The sequence below is a fragment of the Frankliniella occidentalis genome, unplaced genomic scaffold (genome assembly GCF_000697945.3).
Source record: "Frankliniella occidentalis isolate FOCC.00 unplaced genomic scaffold, Focc_3.1 Scaffold156, whole genome shotgun sequence".
NCBI lineage: Eukaryota > Metazoa > Arthropoda > Insecta > Thysanoptera > Thripidae > Frankliniella > Frankliniella occidentalis.
This window is the reverse complement of record NW_026267282.1, coordinates 746,530-757,030: the sequence shown is the minus strand read 5'-3', so window position 1 is coordinate 757,030 and position 10,501 is coordinate 746,530. Positions and strand designations below refer to the sequence as shown.

General features: G+C 61.6%; 1 protein-coding gene across 1 annotated transcript in view; it reads right to left on the bottom strand.

Annotated features, from left to right (window-relative positions):
* LOC127750234 (uncharacterized) overlaps positions 1-10,329 on the bottom strand; it is a 22,060-nt gene extending 11,731 nt beyond the window's left edge. Inside the window, exons 1-2 of the mRNA XM_052271276.1 lie at positions 9,967-10,329; positions 9,566-9,802 (exon numbers count right to left, since the gene is read on the bottom strand). The gene's annotated coding sequence lies outside the window, so the exon portion shown is untranslated. The remainder of the gene's footprint in view (positions 1-9,565; positions 9,803-9,966) is intronic.
* Between the last annotated feature and the right edge of the window lie 172 nt (positions 10,330-10,501).

Here is a 10,501-nt window from a genome sequence, read left to right as displayed (position 1 = left end):
CAGTTAAAGCTCGCTCATATTGTCTGGCCGATGAACGCGCCGCATGCATGTCCCTCCATAACCTGGGGCGCAAGGGGGAGCAGGGCGCGCATATCAAGGGACAGAGGGTTAAAAATTTTAAATAAAAAATGTACATCCCTGTTTTGTTTTAGAGTATTATTTTCCATCCAGCGATGATTTTGGTCAAGGCGCTTTGTCTCAGGGGGCCCCCGCCAACGTGGCCGGCCATCCGGTCGGGTCCAGCCGATTGATTGGCTCGGTCCTGTCCTGTCCGGTCCCGTCCAGGATAGTCACCTCTTTATGACCGACGTGCGCACTTGACGACGTCACCGTCTCGTTTTATATAATGGCAGTAAATGGCATTACGTAGTTAATGAGGCCTTCCTCCCTGGACCGGCGTCGCCGCCGGACCCCGCCACGCCCCGCACGCTGGACCGACGAGGACGCTTGACACATCAGTCTCACGGACGCCCAACGCCAACGGGGCCCCCCTCGCCCCCACCCCCCTCCTCCTCCTACAGGTGTTGTTTGTCGCGCTAGTGCAGGAACACGCTCGGAGCGACACGCCAAGGGACACGACAACCACGCGATACGACACGTCGCCGGGGAAGACTAAACGCCCTGGCCCTGCATCCTATCCGGGCGGGGCGGGGCGGAGCGGGGGCTCGCTGATCTGTGTGCAGTCGCCACGGCGGCCGGACTCGACGGGCACCCGCAACACCCACCGAGCCCGGCGACGAACTTGTCCGTCATTGGCCTCAGCAACTCCCTGTCCCCTTCGCCCGGCCCGCTGGTGGGTCCGGTGAGAACGACGGTGAGCGATGCGGTGGCTCCGTGCAGACGCGTCAAAATTTGTCTAGGCTGTCTCGAGGCGAGGACGCGCTGCGCTGTGCCATCTCCGGCGGCGGCCGTGACGTGAGAACGTCGCGCCTCGCACGACGCGATCCGATCCGCAGACGAGTCGACCGGTCGACTGGTATAACGGGGCCTCCGGCAGAGCCAAATGTGTGCCCATCAATGTAAAAGTTTCTGAAACGAAGGAATATGGTTGAGAAATTGAGCCAATGCGGTGGACTTTGTGGGACCCCGTGCCCGGCGGCCCCGGCGGCCCCACACCACACCACGATGTCACGATGCCCTGGATCTACCGTGAGGTCTCCGGCGCGCCACGCCACGGTCACCCTTCCTGCTGCCCGCCCTGCCCTCGCGGAGAGTGCAAGACACGGTATTCACATTTGAGAGAAAACGGCAAAGAGTATGAGAGAGAGAGAAAGAGAGAGGTAGTACGGTGCGGTGGACCTCTCCGCCCCACCACCCCCCTCCTGGAGCCTGGCGCGGCGGCCGGCGGCCGATGTCCCCCTAAACGACCGCATTTATAACGAGCAGATAGCGAAGGCCGTGTCGTCGTCGTCGAGCGCCGAGAGGAGGGCCCCGACGGCGCGGCCGGCCGTGAGGACACCGCATGAGGACCTCGTCGTAAAACCGCCATGAGGCTCGCCATGAGGCGGGGACGGGGGCTTCATGACGGATGCCGGCCCGCCCGGCAGCGAAGTACCGGCGAGTAGCACCCGGGCCGGGACCCGGGACAGGTGGCGCCACGACGACCCCGACTGACATGACGACCCGAAATGTCGCGACCGTCCGCCGCACCGAGTGACGCCGCACATAAAATGAAAAAGAAAAACAAAATTCCCAGTGCCACGGCCGAAGCAGCCGTTTTGATGGTTTTGGTCGGTAAGTTAATACGGGTATTAAAGCGAACTCGTACGGGTCCCCGTGTGCAAGTGTCCTGCGCAGTCTTATTTACGGCCGATGGTCGCCGATGGCGGTGTGTGCGTGCCGCGAGTACGCGGCAGCCGGACACACTCAAGCGCGGTCTCTCTCTTCCCCCCTCCCTCTCTCCCTCTCTCTTACACACACAGACACTCATACACACGCACTAGCGCCATGGGACTAGGCTGCCGTGCGGGCCGCCCGACCTTTCGTAGACGCGGAGGCAATGAGGGACGACCGAGGGGCCATCACTCGTTGCACACGACGGAGGAGGCCGCGGCCGCGGGCCGCCTCGACCATGTCGCACCTCCGTGCCGTGGAGCCGCCGCGGCGGGTAGGCGACCCGCGAGGCCGAGTGCCTGGGCTGGGTTACGACGGTGTGCGCTCAGAGGACGGCGACGTGTCGTCTGCACAGAACGTATACGCGGTGATAAGAAAGAGTTCACGAAAGGACTTGACGCGTGTGTGCGCTCGCCTGTTTATCTTACGGCGGGCTTTTGTCTCCCGTGGTTCAGCATACAGAGTAGAGTGGAGCGGGGCTGAATGTGGTTCCGGGGCGGCCTGTAGAGTGTAATGGAAATGGATTGGCGACAGCGCGATAACGCCGGCCGAGGTGGTGGAGGGGGGAGGAAGGGGCTCACTGTCGCGGTGACAACTACCTCCTTAGTCAGAGCCCCTCTGCACCGCCACGCCCCGCCACGCCGCCCGGCCACGGCCGCGCCTTGTCACGCTCCCAGCAGGTGAGAATCGATTGCGACGCGCGAAAAAGCAAAGATCGTGGAAGCAGGAATGCAGGCCGGTGGCAGGGCTGCGGGCATCACCAACCACCGGGGGGCAAAGGGGCCCGGGGTCCCCCCGAGAGGCGTGCGGTGGGCGAGGGGTCCGAGCGCCCGAGGAAAAGGGGGCCAGGCGGACGCGGATTAATTGAGAGCAATTTCTTTTGGGCTGCAGTCCCGCAGGTTCTCTTTGAATTTTAATCCTTTGTGACTGAATGTGCAGCCCGCCAAGTATGATAATATCGCGATGGAGCATCCGCCAAACGCCTACAATAAACAATTTCAGTCTATGTTCGTAAGGAAGAAAAGAAGAACCAAACCGGAAACAGATGGGCAAATCACAGCTCCCGAACAAGGCGGAGGTCCTGCGGCACGTTTTGACCACCGTCTCGTTTGCAGGCTTCGGCTCGGCAATCTGCCGGTTTTATTCCTCTTTACTTCCCCTCTTGCCTTAGCGGGCAGATAGACTAAAATGGTCTTCAATGGAGTACCTACAATGCACATCTTTCTGGCATCTCACACCATCAAACATCAACTCGCTCATGGGGGGACAAAATGTAATTGCTCGGTGCTTTGACTCTGGACTGCAGCAGCGTCGGTAGTGCAGGTCCTCCGAGTGGGTAACACGATACAGTACTCGAGCAATGCGGCCGAGTGCGGCAGTGCGCGTGTCACTGGAGGAGGGAGGGGGGAGGAGGCTGGCGCGCGACACTGGCGCGGAGCAGGTCGCTTTTGGCGACTCCACGCTCCCACGCTATCTGATGAGGGCAGCACGATCCCATCCTGTAGCGCTCGGACAGCGGCACTAGTTCGGGGTTGAATCGGTTGGACTTCCCCTTAGCCGTGCGCCGGGCGCGTGCGCGTCCTGTCCAGCAGGGCGTGTGGCAGCGGGGGCAACCGGGCACAAGTCGAGGAGTCGTTTTTCCAGGCATGTAGTGCAGGGCAAAAGAGGAGCAAACGTCGATGCGTGCGCAGGTCGCAGGGGTTGGCAGAAAGTTAGGCAAAAAACACCGGAGCACACCCGTGTGCAGCGGGCGCGTATCCGCCTGCCTAATAGGCAACATCTGCGCACGCGAGCAGTACAGTTGCCTAATAGGCAGACGTCGATGCAGCCGGCTGTACGCAGGTGTGCTCCGGCGGTTTTTCCCCACTTTTTCTGCAGCCAGGGATGCGTGCGGGCTCACCTAAAGAACCCTTTAGAGCAGTGGTCTTCTGAGGCTCGCTTACCCAACCCGTACGGTGCCACGGCACCTGACGGACGGAGAGGCAGGCGACCCAGCAACCGGGTGATTCAGAGAAGACGAAGGTGCGGGCGGGTTTGCCTACCCAAGGGGCTTTGGCGCCTTACGGGCAGAGCGGGTAGGCAAACCAGCACGCACCTGCGTCTTCGCTGAATCATCCGGTACACCGACGTCATGTTTGTTCTCGCCAGACACGGCACATGCAGAAGTGCGTACAGCGTCTTTATGGGAGCACATCATTGGCTGGGCCGCGGTCGCACATGTGAAAGTGGAGGACAATCTCTTATCAGGTAGGCTGTGTGAGGACCAGAGGAGCAGGTGGAGGTGGAGGACGGCCGCAGTCATCGGGCACCGCCAGGACGAGGGCACGGCGGCGGCCGTGTCGCAGTGCCCCGCACCACCATGGGAATGCGGGCGGGCGGGCCGGGCTGGCAGAGCGCCAGTCCCCATGGAGGAGGCCCATGAGCGTCCCCGGCAGCGCGGTGCAGTGCAGGCGGCCCATGACCTTGCCCTGCAAGCCGCGATGCACCTGCAGGCGTCGCGGCGCGCGTACACGGGCCGGGCCCGGCCGGCCTGCTAACGGAGAGCGGCGATGATATGGAGACCGGGCCCGGGCCGGGCGTGAGTCAGGCCGGACTCGTCCGTCACAGGCGCGTTGGAGACGGGCCGCCTTGCCAGCAGCAAACGCTGCCGTCAAATTTCACACCTCACTTCTCGGTCCACAAGCCGAACCTGTTTCCTGCGCTGCTCTTCATCCACGCGACCTCATCTCTCACGCGAATCAACGACGCGATTGCCCCTCTTTAATATTTTTTTTTCTTCTCCTTCCCAAGACACTTTTCCATCGTCACGCACAGCTGCGCATCACACACTCACACTAGAAGCGGCAGATTCAGATTCGGGTTCACCGGCCCGGCCGGCGCCCCGCTCCGTAGTGTAGCCGCGCCCCGCAAGAAACTAAACTCCGGCCTCGACACCCGACAAGGCCTCCAATCTGGTCGCTATTTCGTGAGGCGCGACGGTCTCCGAGGAAGGTGTCACGTGGGGTCCACAAGCCAGGCCGAGGGCGAGAGTGTTTCGAGCAATCGCTCATCTGGCTGATAGGAATTGATCTGGTCAGGCGGGACCGCCGCGGTCGCCTCTTGTCCCCGCGCGGTGGGCGCGGCGCGCTCCTTCAAGGTGATCGCGAAACTCGTGCGCGAGATCGTCGCAGCGATAGCACCGCGGCCGCGCGGGGACACCTGGAGCCTCCAGCGATGCTGCTGCCGGGCACCAGCAGGGCACCAGCACACCACCGGCAGGGCACCAGCAGAGCACCAGCAGGGCACCAGCAGGGCACCAGCAGGGCACCAGCAGGGCACCAGCAGGGCACCAGCAGGGCCTCCGCCGCGACCAGGCACACCTGGCCGTCCGCGGGGAGAAGGCCCTGCCGCCCTGCCCTGCCCACGTGCCCTGCCCAGCCCCGGGGGCAGTGGGCAGTGGGCACTAGTCGCATGTCGCCCGCCACGCCGAGCCACACGTCCAGCCGCGTCCAGCACTACACTGGCCGGCGAACCCGATATACTCGGCCACGCGCGGCGGTCGACCGGGGCTGCACTGCATCGTCCGGAACTGTACACCGCCGAGAGAAGGGTCGCGAGCAAGTTGAGGAAGTGGTCCGCCGCAGCCTCCGCGCCGCGGGCGGCTGGACCAGCCGGCAGCACAGCCAGTGTCGCTGTCACTGGGACGCCCGGCGTGTCCAACGGGGCCTCCAGCTCCAGCATCCAGCAGGGCCTCCAGTGGGGCCTCTAACAGCAGGGCCTCCTCAGGACACACAGCACTACATCCAGCAGGGCTTTCATCGTAGCCTCCAGTGGAGCCTCTAGCAGCAGGGCCTCCAGCAGGACATATAGCACTACATCCAGCACGGCTTTCAGCGAAGCCTGCTACATTGGGGCCTCCATAGTGGTGCCTCCAGCGCAGCGGACTGGGCTGGGCGGGTGTCCAGGATCTACGAGCGAGAGAGAGGAGACGCGACAGCACCTGCCAGTCCTCTCACTCCCACACCACCGGACCGACTTGTCATTCGGTGAGCTCATAAACCAAAAAACGCTCAAGAAAACAACAGTGGAAAAAAATTGCGTGAATACATCAGCCCGTCCGTCCGGTCCACCCGACCGACCACCCGGCTCCTCCTCTAGAGACTATTTTCAAACAACAACTACTATCAAATTTTGCGGGAACCAGTTCTTGTTTTTGTTATTTTCTTTGCAGACGACCTCCGCACCGCTTCGACTCATTTATAATACACGGAACTGTCACAATATAAACATAGCCGGCCCGCTGGACTGGCCGCTCCACTCGCGGCGAGGCGAGGCGAGCGTGTGTGATGGATATAGGGGGACGAAACGACAGCTATCGGGGCGACAGGTGACAGCGAGCGCGGCCGACCGCGGCGGACCGCGGGGAACAACGGATTTATGACGACTTTGGGGGACCGCATTTAAATGATAGAATTAGCGGCAGCGCCGGGCAGCGCCCCACGGCGCCCGGGGGCCGTACCGCCGGGATGAGAAATAAAACATCAAGGAGCATTATAACAGTCGGCCGATTCAGAGCCGAGCGAAAGGCAAGACGGCCGCGGTCGACCGCCGTGATTTTAGCGACGAAACGCGACCCAACGGACCCAACGGCTCGGCGGCGGGTCGACCCCGGCCACCGCCGGGGCGGATTACGTTTCGTTGTCACCGACGATACGGCGAAATAAAACAGAGTGGACGTCGTCTCGGGCCCTGGTCCAGGCGGGTCCGGCCGGGCGGCCGCGCCCTCGAGCAGGACAGGACGGCAGCGCCCGCCGGGGCCCGCCCGCACCCCGGAGAGGTCCATCACATCACGCTATGGCGCTATGCAAGCTACCAGGCTCCATAGAATTATACGACGATGGCTTTACGATTGAGCCTCGCCACGCCGCGCCACGCCGCGGGCCGCCTCATCTCCAGTCCGGCCGGAGCTGTCAGTCAGCGTGCGGCTGTGCGCGGACGGATGGACGGCGCGGCCGGAGCGCGGGGCGGCGCGGCGGTATTCGCTGATAGCTTCGCCTCGGCCGGGACCAGCCGGCCCCGGGCCGGGCCGTGACTGGTTCAGTTATCAGCGCGACACGGCACAGGACGAGGCGCAGGCCGTGCAGTGCGGCTAGTGAGACCGGTCGCTCGCCCCGCCAAACACACCCTTCACCGAGTGCCTCCCGCCCGCCCGCCGCCGGTAACCCGCGGGGCGCGGGCCGCGAGATACGGCGGTCCACGGCCAGGCCGCGCGGCCGCACCGCCGCGCACCGAGACGAATGGCGACAAAGTTGCGGCACGCGGCGCGGCGCAGTGCAGCCCGGCGAGGCTGCGGCGGACTCCGCAGCCCACGGTGTCGCAGCGCCGTCCAGCCCGCCGCGGAGGCTGCGCGGGACTCGCAGGACACTCGCTGTGTCCTCGCCGTGTCCCCGGTGTGTCGCGGCGGCCCTGCCGCTACCTGCCCCGTTAATTGTCCCAATAAAAACTTTATCCCCCGGACAGGCTGCCCCTAAAACATTACGACCCCGGCGGCGGACCGGCGGGGACCAGTGCGGTGGCGAGCGGGCCACGACGGGGACCGGCCGCGACCTCACCTTCGCCGACGACATCTCAGGGCGACGCGCCCCAAAAAAGTATTTTTCCCCCCCTTCCCGGTCGTCGTTATCCGCGCGCCCGCCTCGCGGCGGTACTTGAGAAAATTTTAAAGAAGTGTTTAAGGAGAAATGCCCAGGATGTGAGTGGGGCTTTAATTGGCCGTTCGCGGTGTTTATAACAGGGTCGTTTATGTCCCCCGGTCGCCGTGCGTCCGTCCGCCCGCGTCCTTCTCTCTCGCGCTCGTTGCGCGGTGCGAAGCTCGGCCGCGGTGCGAAGCTCGGCCGCGGCCCGACGGAGACGGACGCTCACTCAAATCGGGTCGCATGTCATCGCGGCGGCCGCGGCGACGCGGTCGCGCGAAAAGTGGCCCGGCGGCGGGACACGGGGTGCGGGAGGGGGGTACGGGACGGGCGGGTCCGCTCTGCGGTCCAGCAGGCGGCTAATAGGAATCTCGGAATTAATCACAGAGCAAGAGATTTTGACAAGCCGCCCGCCCCGCCTGTGGTGGGCTGTCCGGGCCGCCGGGCCGGTCACACTGCGTCAGGGACAGCGGGGACTTGTCATGTCCAGGAGACAACGCCCCGAATCGATTTTTATCCCCGGGAATAATATAAAAATCCCACCAGGACTACGTCATCTCCTTCAGTTTAGCGCGGGATGCTGTGGTCCTCTTTGGGGTCTCCGTCCAAGGGCTTATACCTGTGCGTTCGTCTCCCGCCCGACGCCACCTAGCCTAGGCCACCGCTCGCTGCCGGCGCGCGTCCGCGTAGGGTGGGCTGCCTGCGCCCCGGGCGCTGGGCGAGCCTCGACCACCACCGGCAGTGTTCGACAGCGGCGGGGTGCGAGCAGGTCGAGCAGGCCCCGATGACATTGTTCCCCACCTGGACCTGGAAGTGACCTTCGTTTCGCACAGCGCGAGGTGCGCCGCGTCCACATGGCGACCGCAGCTGTCGCCCCTCCGAGGAAGAAAAACGAGGAAACAAGTGAGAGATGCCGTCAAGTCAGCCAGCCGGCCGGCCGGGCTGCGGCCGCAAGCCTCTACTCGAGTTGACAGCTTGTTTGGAATCTGTCACTGTCCGCGGCACGACACGCCGGGCCCGGGCCGCGCCATGGGACATCCAGGACGCACAAAGCTCCTTGTGCTGGAATTCAGACGACGACGGCCTGCCTGCCGGACCAGCCGGCCGCGCCTCGCCGCGCCACACCCCGACCGCAGGACAGGACGCAACCAGGGAGATTAAATAGATACTGGGCAGATAGATGCGTGCCATTTTTACTCGGGCTGAATTGAAACGGCGACGGGAGGCGGCGCCCCACCTCCTCGGGTCACCACTGCACCGCGCCCCGCGTGCCGGCAATACTTTATGAAGACGCAGGGAACTCGTGATGCAGTCCCTTCAAGGAGACAGGAGTGCCCCCCCCCCAAAAAAAAAAACAACAACAAAAAACAAACAAGGTGACTTTGGAAGTCAGGTCCTTGCTTGATGACATATGTAGATGATACGCAGTTGAGCGATTGGTTGGTGTTCAAGGGAATGGGAAAAAGGGAGTGGGTGAAGGTTCTCGCCAATGCAGGCCCGGGGCGACGCGCTCTGAGGGCCAAGGGACTACTTGGGATCCTCCGGGAGGAAGGACCCCGGGACGACCCGCCGCCGTGGGGCTGTGTACACCAGGGTGCGGCCGCCCAGCACAAGGGATGAGCATGGTGGGGCGGGGCGGGGCCGAGCAGGACCGGGCGGCGGCAGCAGCCCCTCTGCGAAACTTTTAATTAAAACAAACCGGGTCAGATCAAAGACGAAAAATTATTCACTAGTCGTCGGGCACGACGGCGCGCGCGTCGGTGGCGGAGCCGCCGGAGCAGGGGAGGTCCGGCCGCCACCGCCCCCCAAGGGCCCCGCCCCGCCGCCGTCCGCGCCGCCCCCGCAGGGGCTTCGCCCGCTCCGCCCCTCGCCACGCCCAAAGGCGTGCCAAAGGACCCCGAGAAGACTTTGTCTAAATTTCAATCAGGCACGCGGGGCCAGGGTGGGCGCCAACCCCCCTAGTCGAAGGGCGGGGCCAAATAATGCACAAATTACAACTTCTTTTTACAAAAGAAAAAAAAAAGCAAGATTTCAATTTTTCTTAAAATTATGTGGCTTACCTGGTATTCTTCTGTACAAGGTGGCTGATAAACAACACGCCCTTGGGTAGTTTACACTGCACAGTGCAGCCGATTAGGAGATCGTCGTCTCTCGTTCCATCCGCCCTTCGCCAGCTAATCGATCAGCAGCACATCACACCTGACGGCGTCCTCCCGCGACGCGAGGCGCTCTGCCTGAGTGGCGAAAGTGGTAGAAAAGCACCAATGCGATACAATTCTGGTAAAGACAGACTCTTTCTGTAACAGGTAACACATGTTTCATGCAATCATCAAAACTTCCAATGTCGTCTCATTGTAAAGGTTAGGTTATGAATGAGAGATCGGCTCCAGGTCGTATCATTCTATCTTATATATCTTATTCTCTTTACAGGTTATTCAAGGTGAATTACTAAAAAACTTACCTCAGTATTATTCAATTTTCAAAAGTAGACGGAGATAAGGGGAACGTGTAATTTCAAGTGTCCAGCAAGAGCGGCGTGAGTTGTAACAGCACGAGCAACAGCACCAGCACCATGACCTCGAAGAACGAAACTTCTGAAACCGGAAGTAGGGTGAGAAATCCGTCGATAGTATCTTGTTTTCACTACTGTAATATTTCCAAAATATGAAATCAACACTTATTTTAAACATTGAGAGGCTTCTTAGTGGCAGGAGCGAATAGGTAATTACACATTTTAAATCTTTTTTCCCCCATTTTCCTCGGTAAACGAAACGAGGTTTCAATGAAGGCACTATCTCACATAGGTTAACTCATGTCTAATGCCATTTTTCGGCAGAAATGAGTAGTTTTTGGAGAGTGCTTGCTGCTTTGTTATGGTACCACGCCATGCTTCGCCACTCTGAGCAATAAGGTCCCGATGGCACTGACCGGAACAATTCGTGAAATGTTTGAAATCTAACGTCACGCATCCTAACCTCTGCAAGACTGTCGCTCAT